The 22266-nt window shown below is 42.2% G+C and overlaps 1 pseudogene; it reads right to left on the bottom strand.

Moving 5' to 3' along the window:
* Positions 1 to 584: 584 nt before the first annotated feature.
* Positions 585 to 22266, bottom strand: part of LOC118357693 (DNA primase large subunit-like) — a 113375-nt pseudogene continuing 91693 nt past the window's right edge.

Genomic DNA, 22266 nt, shown 5'->3' with positions numbered 1-22266 from the left:
CTACTGTCGGTAAATCCAACCGCTCCAATGTGTTTTAGGTTTGAGGATTGTAGTTCATCCAGGTTAGGGAGGGTTTGCCCGGCAGGGATATCCTTGTTTCATTGCGCACTAGCGACTCCTGTGGTGGGCCAGGCACAGTGCACACTGACCAGATTGGTGACTTCTGGGTTGGATGTGCATTGTGTCAAGAAGCAGTCGCCACAGTGTACGGTGTTTCTTCCAACACATTGGTGTTTTCAAACATTATAGGAAAAGACCATGCTGTTATCCTTGCCAGAGGATAAATGAGGAGTGCCAATAATTATGAAAACTTGATTTTGTATTAAATAATTGTATGTTGTCGTCGGTTCCATTGAAAAAATTAAAAAGTACAGTATTTCTCACATGTTGATATTTTGAGTATATCTCTATAATTATATAGTTTTTTTTTAAAGTATTGTTTGTTCATTGCCAGTCAGGGTGCCAGTCATTTTGGAGCCCACTGTACGTACATGTGGAGGTAAAACAGAAGCTAAACAAAACGTTTTAGAGAAGTATAGAAAATTATTACTCTTTGTAAAAAAAAGTTCTATTGAATGGGAGCTTTATTTAAAATGACAGTGGGGAAATGTGATCAGGGATAAGTGAGACAATATCAGGCATCTTGGAAGAAAGAAAGAATCCAGGTCCTTTGTCATTTCTGCTGCCACCTCCTGAGACAGGTTCCCTGGTCCTGGTGTCTGGCGAGGGGGCGTGTTGTCCTGCCGCTTCACCTCCACCTTCACCCCAGCCACAGGACCAACAGCTTCTGGCTCTCCATGCAGTACTGGTTGGGGTGATTGAGCGATAGCTAAGAGTCCTCAATCTGACAACACAAAACAGAAAAAAGTCGTGTAAGGTGTCAGACAGTAAAAAGAATACAGGTTCAAATGTTAATGAGCTAGAAAGAGTAGCGATGGTCAGCTTTGACAGACATGTTAGAAAGAAAAAAGCTCTGCTTCAGTTATTTGACCATTTTCATTGTACTGGTGTAATGAACTGCTGCAATTCCTCCCTCATCTTCAAGCCTGGCTGTGTGATTGGGATAGAAGAAACCAGCTTTGAAGTCTACCTGATTAGTCTCTCTCCTGCCATCATCTTGATCATTGTCCAATTCCTTTGTCTAGCTAGGAAAATGCTAGCTAACTACTAGACTGTATTGGAACAAGCATGGGGGGTAGGTACGCCTACATATCTCAGCAGCACTTCAATAGAAATAGACTTCTTACAAAAACAAGAATCAAAGAAAGAAGTTCAGTACTGATCTAAGAAAAAAACATTATCTCTCCTGCTTACTATACTGTCTCTGTTCACGGTCTGTCCAGCAAACTTTTTTAAACGTTTTTTTTAGGAATGGGGGAAAAATCTCAGAGCCACAGATTGCTGAGTAGAGAGCTTTCCATTACACCCTGATCGGTCTCAGTTTCACCACATTACAGCAAATGGCACTTGGCCTTCTGGCTGTGAAAAATGACAAAATGCATAAACATGAAACAATCCGAAACAGACATCAGAAACAAATCAATCTTTGAATGATTTTGCTGCAGCCCCCGCCCCTTCTGCCCCCTCCCCTAATCCGAGGTGAAGCATGTCAGAGCGCTCCACTGGACACTATTTCATTACTCTTTCTATTGTTTGATTTATCATCAGTGTAAATATTTAATCATTTAAGTATTATATTTTGACCTTTAATAAACACTGCCAAGGACGGAGAAACGACTGCGATCTATCTGTACAAACCCACAGATCTGGAACCAGGTAGGACATGTGGCAGTTTGAATTCTCCCAGTCGCCGCAGGTAAAGGATAAATTAGTTGGTCGTCTTTGTGTCCCATGATGACGTAGAGATGAGTGGCTGTAGATTTGGGGGATGGCCCAGAACCACCTCACAAAACAGCTATGCTTTGCGCATTAATGTCACAAACGTGCAGTTCAGACGACAGCACCCAAAAATGAGTCATACATTTCATAAATTCACGAGTCAGTCAGAATTCACTGAAAAACACTTTAGAGGGATTGAAATCATTCTCCGTGACAATGTGAGTAAATTAGAACACTAAATGAGAGTAGAAACAATCACCACAAATATGAATCATAACCCTTAAGCTTAGTAGCAAAGCGATGAATTGCAATGGTGGACTAGTTTAGGGACATTTATGATACTATCTAGTCTAGATGTATTGGTAATGTAAGTAAGGCAACTTTTGTTGTAAAGAAGTTACATATAGCTGAAGCCAGTAGGAGGCCAATAACAATAATTTAGGCTGGTAACCAGGAACAATGTGACCCCCCCCCAAGGGTGTCGCTAGGTCACAACAGACAGTGTCCTTTGCCTGACCTCTCTTCAAGGAGCAAAGTGGCTTTCATCGGGACCGACTTTCATCGTGACTTACTCTCAAGTAACCAAAAAAGGCTAGGTAGTCTAAAACCTTACTGAATAAGATTGATCAGAAATCTGTCCCATTAAAACATATTGGGGATTAAGGTATACAGTCTTAAACATGTACTCTCACCGGGTTATCAGATTGAAATGTGATTGAGGATATTAGCAGCATCTGAATAAACGTTGCACCGGAGCGATGGCAAATACATCCCATCCAACACCGCTCCCTTCTCTCCTTCTCAGACTCAAATGAACCTGTCACATAGCAGATAGTCAACATTTATATCTTGGTGCTACATTCCCACATTCTCACCGGGATTCTGGCACTTCAACTGCGTTGAATGCTGAGGGACAGGGGCACGTGATAAAGAAATAATCCTGACTGACATCTCTAGATTATTGCCTTCTCACCGAAACGTTTAAAACACCACCTGTCAGTTTGCAGAGCGTCCAATTTGAATAGAATTAACAGTGCAGCACGGAACATCTGACGGATATTGTCAACATGCATTGGAGAGACCAACTTCCCAAACTGCCGCTTTAATGGCTTCCCGAAAATAACACATTACCAAACCCCGCGGTATGTCAGAGAAATCGCTATGATCAACGTACATAACAGCACAGACATAAAGAACAATGAAAACAAGTTGCCCCACATTTTTTTACATTCTCCGTCTTAAATAGGGATATTAATAACCTTGAACATGACTGAAACTGCTTATCCAAAGGTCCACCACTAAAATACATTAGATCAAATAAAAACTCATTAAGGGCTAAATTAATCTAAAAATCTCATAATAAACCCATACAATTTAAACGGCTATGACGACTAATGATGGATGTGAGTTTGGTGCTCCTCCAGAGACTTCATGCATGAGCTGCAGGGTACTCCCCAAGGCCCTCACAAAGGTGGGCAGGCCGCCCCAATTACATCCGGCCCCGAATGAAAGGCGTCCTTACACTGTGTGACAGCTCAGAGTACTTCTGGCAGGTCAGTAAATTCCCTCGAAACTCCAGGATCTGAAAACAAGAAAGGAAAGTAGAGTGAAAACAGAGATGAGAGGTGTTGAGAGTTATAAAGAGATCTTCAATTATTATTTGTATAGAACAGGAATGTTGCGTAAGAGACGGTTTGACGTTAACCAATAGCATTGGCTAGACGCTATAAGCAGTTGCAGGAATAATTCTAATCAAAATCAAATCAAATGTTATTTGTCACATGCGCCAAATACAACAGGTGTAGGTAGACCTTGCTGTGAAATGCTTATTTACTACAAGCCCTTTTAACCAACACTTGTAGAGTTGAGAAAATATTTACCAAATAAACTAAAGTAAATAATAATAAAAATAATAAAAAATTGCTTTTATAGATGGAGCGTTTGTGTTAAGGCCCTTGTTTTTTTGCAGTTGCTAATTATGGAGAAATGTCACAGCATGGCATTAACGTGAGGCTCAAAGTATTACTGTAAATGATACTTTCCATGACACTTAAATACAGCACAGATAAAAAGAGGGCGATAACTTGAAGTTATCAAACAAAAATAAGTGATTTACAGGGTTTGTGTTGCAATAATGTGAAGCACAAAATCCCAACTAACTTTTTTTATTTTCTTCCTTAAGCTATCGACCAGGGCCTGGTTTCTCAAAAGCATCTTAAAATCCCCTAGTCTATGGACGTACCGGCGCATCAATCTAAGTAACATAAAACAAATTGCCATCAAAATCCATCAGGTTAGCTAGAGAGATATTTTTTGTTGTTGTCTTAATGAATGGAATTATGGAGGTAGTTTTGTGCCTATCTAAACAAAGGGGTTAAATATATGTAAAAAATAATCATATATAAACACATACAGTACCAGTCAAAAGTCTGGACACACCTGCTCATAACCAGGATTTTTCTTTATTTCTACTATTTTCTACATGTAGAATAACAGTGAAGACATCAAAACTATGAAGTAACACATATGGAATCAAGTAGTAACCAAAAAAGTGTTCAACAGACTCTTCAAATAGCCACCCTTTGCCTTGATGACAGCTTTGCACACACTTGGCATTCTCTCAACCAGCTTCATGAGGTAGTCACCTGGAATGCATTTCGATTAACAGGTGTACCTTGTTAAAAGTTCATTTGTGGAATTTCTTTCATTAATGCATTTGAGCCAATGACCAAGTCCATAATATGGCAAGACTCTTCCTAAAGCTGGCAAACTGAGCAATCAGGGGAGAAGGGTCTTGGTCAGGGAGGTGACCAAGAACACTATGGTCACTGACAGAGCTCTAGAGTTCCTTTGTGAAGATGGAAGAACCTTCCAGAAGGACAAGCATCTCTGCAGCACTCCACCAATCAGGCCTTTATGACAGAGTGACCAGACCGAAGCCACTCCTCAGTAAAAAGTGCATGACAGTCCGCTTGGAGTTTGCCAAAAGGCACCTAAAGATTCTCAGACCATGAGAAACCAGATTCTCTAGTCTGATGAAACCAAGATTGAACTCTTGGGCCTGAACGCCAAGCGTCACGTCTGGAGGAAACCTGGCACCATCCCTATGGTGAAGCATGGTGGTGGCAGCATCATGATGTGGGGATGTTTTTCAGCAGCAGGGACTGCGAGACTAGTCGGGATCGAGTCAAAGATGAACGAAGCAAAGTACAGAGAGATCCTTGATGAAAACTTGCTCCAGACCTCAGACTCAAGCGAATGTTCACCTTCCAACAGGACAATGGGCCTAAGCATACAGCAAAGACAACACAGGAGTCAAGGACAGTATCGAATGTCCTTGAGTGGCCCAGCAAGAGCCCGGACTTGAACCCGATCGAACATCTCTGGAAAGACCTGAAAATAGCCGTGCAGCATCGATACCCATCCAACCTGACAGAGCTTGAGAGGTTCTGCAGAGAAGAATGGGGGAAACTCCCCAAATACAGGTATGCCAAGCTTGTAGCATCATTCCCAAGAAGACTTTGTCATTATGGGGTATTGTGTGTAGATTGATGAGGGAAAAAATGAGTTAATACATTTTAGAATAAGGCTGTAACCTAAATAAAATTGGAAAAAGTGAAGGGGTCTGAATACTTTCCGAAGGCACGGTTTTTGCTTTGTCATTTTGCTTTGTCATCTATATATACAGGACAGACAGTTCACTTTATTTTTTGACCGTCTTTTTTGCCATTTATGAATGTGTTATTCAATGCGTTTCCATGAGCATAATTAGTAAAGGCCAAATTCAATATTTGATTGAATATTTGTTTTATAGTAAATTATCTATGGTATGACCATCTTAAAACAATACCATATATCAGCTTAGAACCCCCCCACTCCTTAGACTTTAAGAGGTTAAGGAGAGATTAAAACTCCAATGTTCCACTTTACCAATGACTGCCATTCTGAAGGACAAACCGGTTAGCGTACCTTCTTATTGCGGGCAATGTCACGTCGGTGTCTGGCGAGTCTGGCCTCTGAGGTCTGTAGTGTCTGTTTGGGCAGCGCCAGGAAGACCGGTTGACTTGAGGGCCGATGTTATGCATATTAATTACTTCCCAATGATTTCTCTCACATTGGATTCAGTCGCTCACATTTAATAATGCTGCCTATATAGCCTGTCTCTCTGCTCAGGGGCCTCTACGGTGCATGCATTGGCCTCCTGGGCCGAACCACAAACAGTGTCAGTGAGTCCTCTGCTCAACGTAGAGTACTTACTCCTACCAGGGAGGGAGATTCTATAGGGGGTTGCTGAGGGGGACATGGGAGAAATGATTCATTTCATTTGAAGAGAGATGAGCTCCCTTTGGGTTGGCTGTTCACCTAAACTAGCACGCTGTCCTCTAGTCCTTCCCTAGTCCTCAACAGATTGCTTGGTACGCAAATTATTATTTGTACATAGAAATATATATTTGTTTCTATGGATTTGTAGACAGAAATATATGGGTATGAAAAGGATACTTTTAACAGTGCTAAGAATGGACTGTGTTGAATGCTTAAAAGTAGAGTACTCAAAACATGCAGAATTGACCTCCAACAGTCTAAAAAAGACATGCACTAAAGACATGTCTAAATCAAATCAAATTTCATTTGTCACATACACATGGTGAGTAGATGTTAATGCTAGTGTAGCGAAATGCTTGTGCTTCTAGTTCCGACAATGCAGTAATAACCAACGAGTAATCTATCCTAACAATTCCACAACAACTACCTTATACACACAAGGGTAAAGGGATAAATAATATGTACATAAAGATATATGAATGAGTGATGGTACAGAACGGCATAGGCAAGATACAGTAGATGGTACTGAGTGCAGTATATACAGTGCCTTGCGAAAGTATTCGGCCCCCTTGAACCTTGCGACCTTTTGCCACATTTCAGGCTTCAAACATAAAGATATAAAACTGTATTATTTTGTGAAGAATCAACAACAAGTGGGGCACAATCATGAAGTGGAACGACATTTATTGGATATTTCAAACTTTTTTAACAAATCAAAAACTGAAAAATTGGGTGTGCAAAATTATTCAGCCCCTTAAGTTAATACTCTGGAGAGCCTTACGGTTGTGGATGGATCAGTTGCCGTACCAGGCGGCAACTGATCCGTCTGTAAAAGTTTGTGAGTGTAAAAGTTAGTGAGTGCTTTTGGTGACAAGCCAATAAAAAATATAGCCTACAACTATTTTATCCTTTATTTTACGAGGCAAGTCAGCTAAGAACAAATTCTTATTTACAATGACAGCCTATTGTGCGCCGCCCTATGGGACTCCCAATCACGGCCAGATGTGATACAGCCTGGATTCAAACCAGGGACTATAGTGACGCCTCTTGCACTGAGATGCAGTGCCTTAGACAGCTGCACCACTTGGGAGCCATATTAAAAGCACTATTAAAAGGAGCAATCTTGCACTTTTAATACATGAAGAAGCAGAGTTAGACTTAACATTACTGATCTTGTATTATACCATGCTATATTAGATCTCCACAGAGAATACACAATAACATGATTACTAGACTCTAATTAAAATATATTGCCAATTCAGGTTGTTCTCCCATACTGCATTGTGTTAGTCAAGGTAGAATAGGAAAACATTACCACAAAAAACACTTTCTTCTTTTTGAAACCTTTGCTAGATGTCATTGCCCATCATCAGAACACTTCAAAACAACTTTGAAACATTATATTTCTCGAGTATACTGTGGGATGTTAGGCTGCGTGTATATGTTCTTCATACCAGACTTTAAACAGTGAACTTTATGGCCCAATTAAAAAGGGGACCATGAATTAAATGAACATCCTAAAGGTCCATAACTCCATGAGAACGTAACAGCAAGGCCTTAGAACTTTATTTCATTACATGCACCATTGAACCCAGTTTAATGTGTTGAGAGAACACATCGAAAGTGCTTAAAAAGTGCAGTTGAAAATATGCCTCGATTCATTTTAAAAGACACGAATGCTGAGACGGTCAAAGCTGTAATCTCACTAAGCTGAGCTGCTCATATATAAAAGCTGGGCTCTAAGCTGGAGCACTGTAGGTTTCAACTGCACACAGGATATCAATGCTAAAACTACCCAAACACAACTGACGAGGCTAACAATCCCTGAGGAAAATTGCATCTGAAGTCAACTGAAACTAATTTGATTTCAGAAAATTGGTTAAACCTGTATTAAATAAACACTTGATAAAAATATGGTTAACAGATAACAGCTTCTGGTGCATAAACATTAAAACTGTATTGTTTTACTAAGATCTGGGAAAAAGTCATTAATTCCTCACTTTCCCTAGTGTAATACAAATCAGTCAACCTTGTAGAAAGTGTGATGAAAATCTACATTTTGTGCTGTACAGAATACATATTCTAATCTATAGTACACCCAACTTTTAGAGAACGAAACTTTCTTCCTTTCCACTTTTTCTGGTATTGTCATGGGGAGCAACTTGAGTCAGACTTATGTAAGCCTGAGTTTTGGTGAGTTTATAGTTTTCACGTTATGTCCATAATGTGTGTTTGTTTTTTGCCATCTAGGACTGGTCTATACAGTGGAAGTCGGAAGTTTACATACTCTTAGGTTGGAGTCATTAAAACTCGTTTTACAACCATGATACAAATTTCTTGTTAACAAACTATAGTTTTGGCAAGTCGGTTAGGACATCTACTTTGTGCATGACAAGTCATTTTTCCAACAATTGTTTACAGACAGATTATTTCACCGTATCACAATTCCAGTGGGTCAGAAGTTTACATACACTAAATTGACTGTGCCTATAAACAGCTTGGAAAATTCCAGAAAATGATGTCATGGCTATAGAAGCCTCTGATAAATGATGTTAATTAGCCTGAGTCAATTGGAGGTATACCTGTGGATGTATTTCAAGGCCTACCTTCAAACTCAGTGCCTCTTTGCATGACATCATGGGAAAATCAAAAGAAATCAGCCAAGACCTAAGAAAAAGACATCACCGGCAACAACGTCGCCTATGGGCACAAACCCACCATTGCTGGACCAGACAGGACTGGCAAAAAGTGCTCTTCACTAACGAGTTGTGGTTTTGTCTCACCAGGGTTGATGGTCAGATTCGCGTTTATCATCGAAGGAATGAGCGTAACACCGAGGCCTGTACTCTGGAGCGGGATCGATTTGGAGGTGGAGGGTCCATCATGGTCTGGGGCGCTGTGTCACAGCATCATCGGACTGAGCTTGTTGTCATTGCAGGCAATCTCAACGCTGTGCGTTACAGGGAAGACATCCTCCTCCCTCATGTGGTACCCTTCCTGCAGGCTCATCCTGACATGACCCTCCAGCATGACAATGCCACCAGCTATAGTGCTCGTTCTGTGCTTGATTTCCTGCAAGACAGGAATTTCGGTGCTCTGTCACGGCCAGCGAAGAGCCCAGATGTCAATCCCATTGATCACGCCTGGATCACGCTAGGGCCATTCCTCACAGAAATGTCCGGGAACTTGCAGGTGCCTTTATGGAAGAGTGGGGTAACATCTCACAGCAAGAACTGGCAAATCTGGTGCAGTCCATGAGGATGAGATACTGACTGTTACTTTTGATTTTGACCCCACCCCCTTTGTTCAGGGATACATTATTCAATTTCTATTAGTCACGTCTGTGGAACTTGTTCCGTTTATGTCTAAGTTGTTGAATCTTGTTATGTTCATACAAATATTTACACATTTACACATTAAGTTTGCTGAAAATAAATACAGTTGACAGTGAGAGGATTCTTTATTTGCAGAGTTTATATCTATATCTAAATGTCAATAAGATCACCAGGTTAAATTAGATTCATTAATACAAAGGAAATATGGTCGATGGGATTGTCTGAGCATATTAGTGACAACTGCAGTGAGCTGATGTTGCATTGTGTCATGGGTTAACAACAGAGGTTTTAGAGGGTGTTGTGTTCTGAGCCAAACCTACCTGACTGATGCCGCTGGGCGAGACCTTATAAGACCGCAGCTTCTGCTTTAGCAGCTCTGGGTCACTGCGTCAGAATGGACACCCTGCAACCACCATATCACAGAGTGAGATGGGATAGGGAGAGAGAGGGGGTGGGGGTTAGACAGGGGGAGAGAGAGAAGTTACAACTGAGGGGATGGCAGATTCACAAGACCTGCTAAAATAATATTATCAATAACATGAACCACATTGGTTTGTCAGATGAAAATCGTAACAGAGGGACCCGTTCCTATGCCAGGACAATAGCATTTTTGCATGCATCAAATTATTAGACATTGAACTCAAAACACTGTCTTGCATTTGCTATGACTGGGTTCATAGGAAAACTGTATTGCATTCAAACATAAGCCTTTTCAAGCAGCACATCTCCAGGCCCATGCCTCACCGTGCTGGTCGCCTTGGCTGGGTGGGTTTGACAAAATCATCTTCATGCAACTGTAGGGGGTGTAGTCTGTGCACTTGCCTTCCTTCCCAAACATGTGGCAGATGCTGAAGGCATATGCTTTGTCAAACTAGAACGCAAAAGATTGAGAGAGAGAGAGAGAGGTGTGAGAAAAGTGTGTGAGAGAAAGGTGTGAGAAAAGTGTGAGAGCGAGAAAGAGAGATGTGAGAGAGATGTGAGAGAAAGAGAGAGGTGTGAGAAAGGTGTGAGAGATAGAGGTGTGAGAAATGTGTGAGAGACAGAGAGAGGTGTGAGAAAGGTGTGAGAGATAGAGAGAGGTGTGAGAAAGGTGTGAGAGATAGAGAGAGGTGTGAGAAAGGTGTGAGAGATAGAGAGAGGTGTGAGAAAGGTGTGAGAGATAGAGAGAGGTGTGAGAAAGGTGTGAGAGATAGAGAGAGGTGTGAGAAAGGTGTGAGAGATAGAGAGAGAGCGAGAAAGTGAGAGAGATGTGAGACATGGGGTTGTAGTGAAAAAAGGGATCAGGAGCGACGGGAGGTTGGGGGTGAAAACAGAGACGTTGTCGTACATCATGTCGGTGGTGGCAGGGTGTTTTCCGCCATGAAAAATCGAGCTATTAGAGGGAAACTGCGGTAGAGGTATCACCAAACTCAAGACAGCTGTGACTGGATTATGGATAATGTGGCCCATTTCCTCCCCCCGTCTCTTTCCCCCCTCCATCGTCTCCCTGTTCTTGGCTGCACACCTCTTCACATACATGCTGTGATCTGTCACTCACCCCTAGGAATGAACGCGGACAAGTGTCGACATTTGTCAGATGCGTTAACATGAAGGAGACCGATTGGAATTAGTAAAAACGCCAATCACACAGCCACATTATAGGCACATACTGTACACTACAGACAAGCTATTGTTGGAAAGTCCCCACTGAATTGTGGACCCATTGTTGTGGCAGATTACACAATCAAAATAATCAACCCTTGTAGAAAAAAGGCACATAGACCTATATTGCCACTATGCGGCTAGCTCATGAAGTTCAGGGTTTCTATTGCAACTTCAATGGATTATGATGAGTATAATTAGAGAACGCTGAGAAGCACTTTCAACAGTGAAGGCAGAGCCTCTAAACCATCCGATTCTCATCTTTGCATTCCAGAGCCACAGCTCTTGTCTCTGCAGACAGACCTACTGTCCATGCCGCCGCCTCCGCCTCCGGTCCTGCTCCAAAATATATGGCGTGTGCTTAAGAAACCATTACACTGTTTGAGTTCGATGGGGGTCACTGCATTCAATCTCAGCGGTGAACTCAATTTACCAATCATATGTACTCCTGTAGCTGCTCAAAAGGGACATACAGCCTCCCCCTGATGGTAAAATCAACAGTGGGCTGTGGGAGAGCGAGAAAACATTCATCACAATTGTACTCATCATAATATATTAAAGTTGTAATAAAACCCCTGAACTTGACAAGGTGACTAGCTACATAGTGGCAATATAAGGAGTAATAAAACTACTCACCGATCATTTATGAATTATATGGTGCTTTTAAGGATTTCGGAAGCCATTTCCAGTTTAAAGATCACAGCCTACTGTATTAAAATCGTTCTAGGAGCTCTGTCAGTGCGTAGACATTTGTGTATAAGTTTCCTCCGTTACGACTTAACTGCAATTCATGCATATTCATGAGTGACAGTGCACAATGAAGAGTTTTACAGTGATCTTTGAACATCGAGAACAGATAAAGGATCTTTGACAGGTACGTACTGTATACGAAACCACACAAACACACTGAGACGTTGATAACTTTGATTGAAAGGTCACAAAGCCACATCTGTACTTTGTCAATTCCCATGGTGCCTTCCAGATATCTACAGGTAGGGCTGGGACTTGCCAGGGACCTCACGATATGATAACACCCCCACTTGTTTGACACAGAACAGCCTCAATTCGTTGGGGGCATGGACTCTACAACAAGTTCCAAAGTGTTCCACAGGGACACTGGCTGATGTTTACTCCAGTGCTACCCACTGTTGTGTCACGTTGGCTGGATGTCCTTTGGGTGGTGGACCATTCTTGTGATGCACAAGGGAAATACATTGCATTCTCAGACCCCTTCCCCTTCTCTACATTTTGTTACGTTGTCACCTTATTCTAAAATGGATTAAATTAAATGTTTTCCCCTCAATCTACAAGCAATACCCTATAATGACTTGGCAAAAAGTGGTATTTAGAAATGTTTGCAAATGTATTCAAAATAAAAAACAGAAATACCTTATTTACATAAGAATTCAGACCCTTTGCTATGAGACTCGAAATTGAGCTCAGGTGCATCTTGTTTCCAATGACCATCCTTGAGATGTTTCTACAACTTGATTGGAGTCCACCTCTGGTAAATTCGATTGATTGGACATCATTTATAAGATGGCGCCAGAGATGGTCGCCTCGCCTTAGAAAACTATGCAGTATTTTTTTAAACTATTACTTACATTACATACATTATTACAGCCGGGAAAGACAATTGGATATAAGAGCGAAATCAACTTACTAACACTACGACCAGGAAAACGACTTTCCTGAAGCAGATCCTCTGTTTGGACCACCACCCAGGACAATGGATCTAATCCCAGAAGCCGACCCAAAACAAAGGCGCCGCAGAAGGGGCAGACGGAGCGGCCTCCTGGTCAGGCTCCGTAGACGTGCACATCGCACACCGCTCCCATTGTTGTATTTTTATTTTTAATACATCTGAAAAAATGTCTAAAAATCTGTTTTTGTTTTGTCATTATAGAGTATTGTGTGAAGATTGATGAGGAAAAACATTAATTTAATACATTTTAGACTAAAGCTGTAACGTAAAGAAATGTGGAGAAAGGGAAGGGGTCTGAATACTTTTCAAATGCACTGTAGACGTCTTTTTTCCCTCATCAACTAAATCCATATTAGAATAAGACTGTAACGTAACATCACAGTCCATGTTTCAATTGTCTCAAGGCTTAAAAACACTTCTTTAACCTGTCTCCTCCCCTTCATCTACACTGATTGAAGTGGATTTAACAGGTGACATCAAGAAGGGACATCAGCTTTTACCTGGATTCACTTGTTCAGTCTCATGGATAGAGCAGGTGTTGTTAATGTTTTGTACACTCAGTGTATGTCTGCCGCAGAGACACAAAAGAGAGCAGGAGCAAATATATTTGGATAATTCATGGAAATAAGTGCTGATAACATGTTGGCTCTATAAAAAAGAAGATGGAGAACCAGCTATAGGATGAAAATATTGCCCAAAATAATAATCGCGATATGTAACTATCAACCCCCTCCCCCAACCTACTGGTCCATTCAGTCATAAGAGCTTCTCACAAGGAGCTTAGCTCCAAGGACAACAATGGCATTAGCTAAATGAAGCCAGTATAATTATACAGAGGCGTAGCTATTGAGTGTCACAAATGCCAGCCATTCATGCATTCAGTGCTCTACTGAAAGCCTGCCACACACAAAGCCTGTCATTCTTCCACTGCATACCCCACTTACTTTTATAACACTAACTAATTACTGTAATAATGTCAACTAGTTCCAATGTAATGTATGCAAGTGCTCATTGGTGGAAGTGCATTGCTATTTCATGACCGAGCCTGAAAGATGCCAACTGAAATAAATAGGCAGCAAGCTCTTATTTGTAATTTCAAGCTTTTCTTTTGGAAAGGTTATTTCAAGACATCAAATCCTGAGATCTGCTCTTCTTTCCCGTGTCTGAATGCAACATGTAGGTTTAGTTGTAGTGAGACTGATCAAAAGACACGCCTTGACTCTAAACTGTAATCATAACTGAAAAGCTAGCTAATCCAATGATGAATCACAATGTGAACATTTGTCCATTTCAAAATAATTCATCGACAAAACGAATTAATTCAATACCAAAAAATGCCTCATAAGCATACCACCAAAAACAAAAACAAAAAACAAATGCAGTCGAACAATGAGGCTCTCATTTCAAAGCCTTATCAAACATCCCCAGGGGAAACTGTTCCTTAGAAGTTGGCTTCAATATGACAAAAGGGAGAAAAAACCATGCAAGTCATATTAGCGTGAATCTGGTTTAACTTGATTTAAACTGAGCCCAAACAGTCCTCTACCCATTTTACTGAGGAGATGTTGACATAGCTGTTGGTAAATGCAGTGTCTCCCCTGGGGGCTTACTGTACAGCCTGTTAGTTAATGCATCGTCTCCCCTGGGGGCTTACTGTACAGCCTGTTAGTTAATGCATTGTCTGCCTTGGGGGCTTACTGTGTTAGTTAGCCTGTTAGTTAATGCATGTTAGTTAATGCATTGTCTGCCTTTATTGTCTGGGGGCTTACTGTACAGCCTGTTAGGGGGCTTACTGTACAGCCTGTTAGTTAATGCATTGTCTGCCTTGGGGGCTTACTGTACAGCCTGTTAGTTAATGCATTGTCTACCCTGGGGGCTTACTGTACAGCCTGTTAGTTAATGCATTGTCTGCCTTGGGGGCTTACTGTACAGCCTGTTAGTTAATGCATTGTCTACCCTGGGGGCTTACTGTACAGCCTGTTAGTTAATGCATTGTCTGCCTTGGGGGCTTACTGTACAGCCTGTTAGTTAATGCATTGTCTGCCTTGGGGGCTTACTGTACAGCCTGTTAGTTAATGCATCGTCTCCCCTGGGGGCTTACTGTACAGCCTGTTAGTTAATGCATCGTCTACCCTGGGGGCTTACTGTACAGCCTGTTAGTTAATGCATCATCTCCCCTGGGGGCTTACTGTACAGCCTGTTAGTTAATGCATCGTCTCCCCTGGGGGCTTACTGTACAGCCTGTTAGTTAATGCATTGTCTGCCTTGGGGGCTTACTGTACAGCCTGTTAGTTAATGCATTGTCTGCCTTGGGGGCTTACTGTACAGCCTGTTAGTTAATGCATCGTCTCCCCTGGGGGCTTACTGTACAGCCTGTTAGTTAATGCATTGTCTACCCTGGGGGCTTACTGTACAGCCTGTTAGTTAATGCATTGTCTACCCTGGGGGCTTACTGTACAGCCTGTTAGTTAATGCATCGTCTCCCCTGGGGGCTTACTGTACAGCCTGTTAGTTAATGCATTGTCTACCCTGGGGGCTTACTGTACAGCCTGTTAGTTAATGCATCGTCTCCCCTGGGGGCTTACTGTACAGCCTGTTAGTTAATGCATTGTCTGCCTTGGGGGCTTACTGTACAGCCTGTTAGTTAATGCATTGTCTGCCTTGGGGGCTTACTGTACAGCCTGTTAGTTAATGCATTGTCTACCCTGGGGGCTTACTGTACAGCCTGTTAATTAATGTATCGTCTGCCCTGGGGGCTTACTGTACAGCCTGTTAGTTAATGCATTGTCTCCCCTGGGGGCTTACTGTACAGCCTGTTAGTTAATGCAGTGTCTACCCTGGAGGCTTACTGTACAGCCTGTTAGTTAATGCAGTGTCTACCCTGGAGGCTTACTGTACAGCCTGTTAGTTAATGCAGTGTCTACCCTGGGGGCTTACTGTACAGCCTGTTAGTTAATGCATTGTCTGCCCTGGGGGCTTACTGTACAGCATGTTAGTTAATGCATCGTCTCCCCTGGGTGCTTACTGTACAGCCTGTTAATTAATGCATTGTCTGCCCTGGGGGCTTACTGTACAGCCTGTTAGTTAATGCATCGTCTGCCTTGGGGGCTTACTGTACAACCTGTTAGTTAATGCATCGTCTGCCTTGGGGGCTTACTGTACAGCCTGTTAGTTAATGCATCGTCTGCCTTGGGGGCTTACTGTACAGCCTGTTAGTTAATGCATCGTCTGCCTTGGGGGCTTACTGGACAGCCTGTTAGTTAATGCATCGTCTGCCTTGGGGGCTTACTGTACAGCCTGTTAGTTAATGCATCGTCTGCCTTGGGGGCTTACTGTACAGCCTGTTAGTTAATGCATCGTCTCCCCTGGGGGCTTACTGTACAGCCTGTTAGTTCATGCAGTGTCTGCCCTGGGGGCTTACTGTACAGCCTGTTAGTTAATGCAGTGTCTGCCCTGGGGGCTTACTGTACAGCCTGTTAGTTAATGCATTGTCTGCCCTGGGGGCTTACTGTACAGCCTGTTAGTTAATGCAGTGTCTACCCTGGGGGCTTACTGTACAGCCTGTTAGTTAATGCAGTGTCTACCCTGGGGATTTACTGTACTGTTAACATCACCAGTCCAACACACTTTGGCAACGGCGACAGAGAAACCTGAAATAGAAGGAATTAGAAGTGTGTGTGTAAGACTTGCCGTGGCTCCTCAGAGACAGTCCATAGTGACGGATGTGTAACTAGCCCTAATCCATCTTGTGTAATGCCATTAAAACATGTTTCATTGTAATCACTGCTACAAGCCTCATAACAACGAACAACTTGTAAAATAAACAGTACAACATTGAAGGTGAGGGACTCCACAATACATCATGGCTCTTCCCAAAATGCACATCAATTTGTCTGCTTTTCAAGTTAGTAAAAGTGCAGCTTTTTGCTCTATATTAGTGGGTTGGGTAAAAAGCTTGACGATACAAGCTACATAAACTGAGTATACAAAACATTAAGTACATATACAGTGCCTTCGGGAAGTATTCAGACCCCTTGATTATTGGGGAAATGGATTCAAATGGATTAAATCAAAAACATCCTCAGGAACCTACACTCAACACCCCATAATGACAAAGCGAAAACAGGTTTTTATATTTTTGCAAATGTTTAAAAAAATAAACAGAAAAACCTTATTTAAAAAAGTATTTGAACACTTTATTATGAGAATTTAGAAAATGAGCTCAGGTGCATCCATTTTCCATTGATCTATCATGACAAGGCGAGATCCAGATGCAGACACAGGAGGCAGATGGTTGGAGTCTTACAATATTTATTAATCCAATAGGATGGTTGTGGACAGGAAAAAGGGTCAAAACCAGTTCAGACTTCAAAAGGTACCGAAGGGCAGGCAGAATCAAGGTCAGGGCTGGCAGGATGATCAGGCAGGCGGGAAAGTAGTCCAGAGTCAGACAGGGGTCAAAACCGTGAAGGACTATCAAAAAGAGAATATCAAAAGGAGTATGGGGAAAACACACTGGATGACTTGACTAAGATACACAACGAACTGGCACAGAGAGACAAGAAACACAGGTATAAATACACCAGGGAAAATAAGCGACACCTGGAGGGGGTGGAGACAATAACAGGAACAGGTGAAACAGATCAGGAGGTGACATGATCATCCCTGAGATGTTTTTACAACTTGTAGTCTACCTATGGTAATTGTAGTCCACCTATGGTAAATTCAATTGATTGGACATGATTTGGAAAGGCACACACCTGTCTATATAAGGTCCAATAGTTGATTGGTGCATGTCAGAGCAAAAATCAAGCCATCAGGTCGAAGGAATTGTCCGTAGAGCTCCAACAACCCAGAGATTACTCTGACATAGCTCCAGAGGTCCTCTGTTGAGATAGAACCTTCCAGAAGGACAACCTTATCTTCAGTACTCCACCAATCAGGCCTTTATGGTAGACTGGCCAGATGGAAGCCACTTCTCAGTAAAAGGCACATGACAGCACACTTGGAGTATGCCCAAAGGCACCTAAAGGACTCTCAAACCATGAGAAAGAAGATTCTCTGGTCTGATGAAACCAATATTAAACTATTTGGCCTGAATGCCAAGCATCACATTTGGAGGAAACCTGGCACCATCCATACGGTGAAGCATGGTGGTGGCAGCATCCTTCTGTGGGGATGTTTTTCAGTGGCAGGGACTGGGAGACTAGTCAGGATCGAGGGAAAGATGAAATGAGCAAAGTACAAAAGAGATTGTTGTTGAAAACCTGCTCCAGAGCGCTCAGTACCTGACTGGGGCAAAGGTTCAGCTTTCAACAGGATAACGACCCTAAGCACACAGCCAAGACTATGCAGGAGTGGCTTCGGGGCAAATCTCTGGACAAATCTCTGAATGTCCTTGAGTGGCCCAGCCAGATTCCAGACTTGAACCCGATCGAACATCTCAGGAGAGACCTGAAAATAGCTCTGCAGCGCCGCTCCCCATCCAACCTGACAGAGCTTGAGAGGATCTGCAAAGAAGAATGGAAGAAACTCCCCAAATCCGTTTTAGAATAAGGCTGTAGCATTACAAAATGTGGCAAAGGTCAAGGGGTCTGAATACTTACCGAAAGCACTGTAGGCTAGCGAATTTGATTTTGAAATATAATAGGACCTTTATGTACGCCATGCTGTTCATAAAAATAATTTATTATAATTTACCAGGATCTGGCAGTTATTTATAAAGGGAAAACGGAGTGGTTTTGGGCGATAAATCTCGGTAACCGGGTTCCCTCCATTCAACCCTAGTGTAGATGAAGGGGAGGAGACAAGTTAAAGGATTTTTAAGCCTCGATACAATTGAGAGGTGGATTGTGTGTGTGCAATTCAGAGGTTGAATGTGCATTACAAAATATTTAAGTGCCTTTGAACAGGACATGGTAGTAGATGTTAGGAGCACCAGTTTGTGTCAAGAACTGCTGAGGTTTTCATGCTTAACAGTTTCCGTGTGTATCAAGAATAGTCCACCACCCAAAGGACATCCAGCCAACTTGACAACTGTGGGAAGCATTGGCGTCAACATGGGTCAGCATCCCTGAGGAACGCTTTCGACACCTTGCCCCAACAAATTGAGGCTGTTCTGAGGGCAAAAGGTGGTGGTGCAACTCAATATTAGAAAGGTGTTCCTAATGTTTGGTAGACACAGTGTAGTTGTTTGGCACTTCATGCCTTTATGGATAATAAATAAATGTGGGCTTACATTTTGAGAACTGTAGGATATAACCTGGCTGTGGATTAAGGTGAAAAGCACAGAGGATATTGGCCATATTAATATGTAACGTCTTCTTCAAATCCATCCAGTTTTAATCCAACTTTGGAAAAGTTCCTTCAGAGAATCCAAGCCTATAGTGTAGGTTATTTTGAGGCACCAGACTCTTCGCAATCATCACCTATGTTAAGAAGCTTTGTTTTTCCAATCCAGGAAGTATTTTCTTTCAGGCTTCCAGGGTGCGAACAGAATAGACAGCTCCCCTGCCTTTCTCCTCTGGCTGTGTGAAATGTATCAAGAGCAGACAGCAAAAGCAAGAGAGCTCCAAAGACTAATGCCTCGGCAGAGACATTAAGCACAGAACTAGACGGAAACAGAGATTACATCCTGGGAGTGACTTGAATAATAAAAACCTGTAGCTCCTTCAAGGAGGAATTGAAGTTCGGAAGGATTTTGCAAGCAGCCAGCCACGTACGGCGTCGCCAGACACACTCAAGGTTCCTGGGTCAATTACCTAATTACCCGGTCTCAATCAAGGGCAGTGAATGAGAAAGTATCAGATGACAGGAAAACAAAGTGGATTTATGGAGGACTGAGTCCAGGGAGAAACAAACAAGGCTTTGTTATAAAGGGTCTTTAGTCTCACTGTAGGATATAATGAGAATAAACAAATACCTACATAATAAATACCATAACATTCAGCATAATTATATTTTAGCGAACACTGGCGTTTATTCACTACAGGTATCCAGTTGAAGAACTGGAGAACAGAATACACTGTTCCGCTTCTGTCATGCATGGGTTTATAGGTACATGATGTTGAAACAAAGTAGAAAGACTACATCATTGAAATAAGCAAGCACACTGACATAATTAACCAAAAGCCCAAAACTATGTTGGTTCTACTGCTCATCACACAAATACAGAATTAACTATTTTGTAGGTGAAAAATAAATAATCTGAAACTGTTAACATATCCAATTAGTACGTTTTACAGGATAATCCAGGCGGAAACATCAACACTCCTCGCAAGTACACCCTTCCTGGTGGTTCAAATTGGCTTCATGTGTTCATTTCTCACTCTCAACCCAAACTTTAATGAGCACGAACTATCAATGTGTTACCCAATGATCCCAAAGTTATTAGTCATGCAAAACAACGCACAAAATGTCAATAATCCAAGTCTTAATTTTGGAAAGATTTTAGAACCCAACAGGCATTTTCAGAAGTTTTGAGGACAACACATTGCAGATGTAGCTTCCATGATGCCTGATAGGTGAAAGCAGCATATCCAGGGCCTGTTTTCAGATTAGTGGAGAGATTAAGGAACGGAGACAATGACAAGAGGATGCCACAAGAGTTGAGATGCATCCTTGACAGCTATCAGTGAAATAATCCGATAACATGACTCTGATCAGATAAACCAACTTCAACAATCCCACTATCTTGATCTTGCTGCATAAATAGATTGAACCAAGCTTTGGACACATAATGACTTCAAAAGGTCAACTAGGGGGGTGAGTATATTTGTCCTGTTTCACACATATAGTGTGTGGAGGGATTTTTTGTTTTTTGCATATCCCACTACCCCCAGAGACACCCTCGGAGAGTGGGGTCATGACCAGGGATCACTTAGAATGGCTTAGAATGAAATGATTAAGTTTCCACTGGAGCAACTCAAGTAAGGCATTTACTTCAGTCAAGGGCACATTTCCTCAGTGTCCTACCTAACCTGCTTGAAAAGTCCACCTATATAGCAGTGGTGAATCCCACCCACTTTACACCCTACCACCCTTGATTGTCTCCTCTCTCTGTCAATTCGTGGTGGGAAGTCATGGATGTTCAGGTGGGTTTTGCTGAGTAAACAGCATCTAGGCCAGGCAGTTAGGGCTGCTTGATGGACGAGGCCACGTTGGTGCTGTGGGCTGATGCCTCAGGAGGAGGAGAGTTCACTAATTAAACAGGCAGCAGCTTTGCCAGTGTGTGTGTGATGTGTATGTGCGTTTGCGTGTCAAGGAATGGGGATGCTATACTACCCAACTGGGTCCATTATCTCTGGACCAATCCAGTGCTTGCAGAACACCACTTACCTTTGACATTGGAAAGGGGACAGTGTTTTTACCATAAATGAAGCACCACTTCCTGCCTGAAGATAACACATCAAGATACACTGTTCCGTAAAGTAGACTTTGGTAGACAGTAGAGCAATAAAGAAGTTAAGATTGAGAGGACTGCCCTGTTACTAAGCACAGCTATTCTGCACAGTAGTTTGTAGAATATATTGGCACTATAGGCACAGAATAAACACCTTTATTTAAAATACTGCTATATGCATACGTGAACAAAATATTAGAATTTGCATTACAAGTATTGGGCTGATGCAATTTTACGCTGCAATAGGCATGAATTATCATCCTCATACCAAGAGTGATGTCTAAATATTTGATATGCTTCTCAATTACAGATGCGGTCTGAACATTAACTCGTCTGACCCCCCCAGACACACACACTCGCAGAGAAAGTTAGCAAGGGTATTTCTTTCACTGCGGGAGCTGATCAATTCAGCTAAACTGTTGGGAGTGCAATTCCTACACGTGGCCTAGCTCTCAAACATCTTGTCAGGCTTCGACTGAAATCTGGAGACCGTCCCAGGATACACTGCGGTAGGAAGCAGCAGCAGCCTAGGCAGAATCAGGCCACGCTGGGCCGTTGCCGCTCACCAGTAGAGAGCATTAAGAATCCTGATGCCCCTCTCCTGGTGGACTCCTTAGACTGGTTGTTAAGGGAGCTGCTACTCCTCCCTCAGCCCTCTGAGTCTCAGTGGTCATCCTTCAACAGCCCCCACAGAACAAAGCCTATTGCGAGTGATGCATTTGTTTTTGAAGGTTACATTGCTAGAGTAGAAAAGACACTGGCAATGTTGAAAAGCTTTGTGACGACAGCAGAACTGCAATTTCCACACCTCACCTGTGAAACCATCCACTGTCGTCTGCCTATCAAAACAGCTGTTCATGAGCAAAACACTCGACCCTAAATTCACTACACAAATACAAAGAAAAGACAAGTGTAGAATGAAACAGTTTTACGGATTCATTAAAAAGTCAATATTTCTATTCCGAGCGAATAAAACAAGGCTATCTGAAGCTCAGAGCTAATAAAACTAGGAGAGAAGTTGA

This window comes from Oncorhynchus keta, chromosome 24 (genome assembly GCF_023373465.1).
Source record: "Oncorhynchus keta strain PuntledgeMale-10-30-2019 chromosome 24, Oket_V2, whole genome shotgun sequence".
Lineage (NCBI taxonomy): Eukaryota > Metazoa > Chordata > Actinopteri > Salmoniformes > Salmonidae > Oncorhynchus > Oncorhynchus keta.
This window is presented reverse-complemented; position numbering and strand designations above follow the sequence as displayed.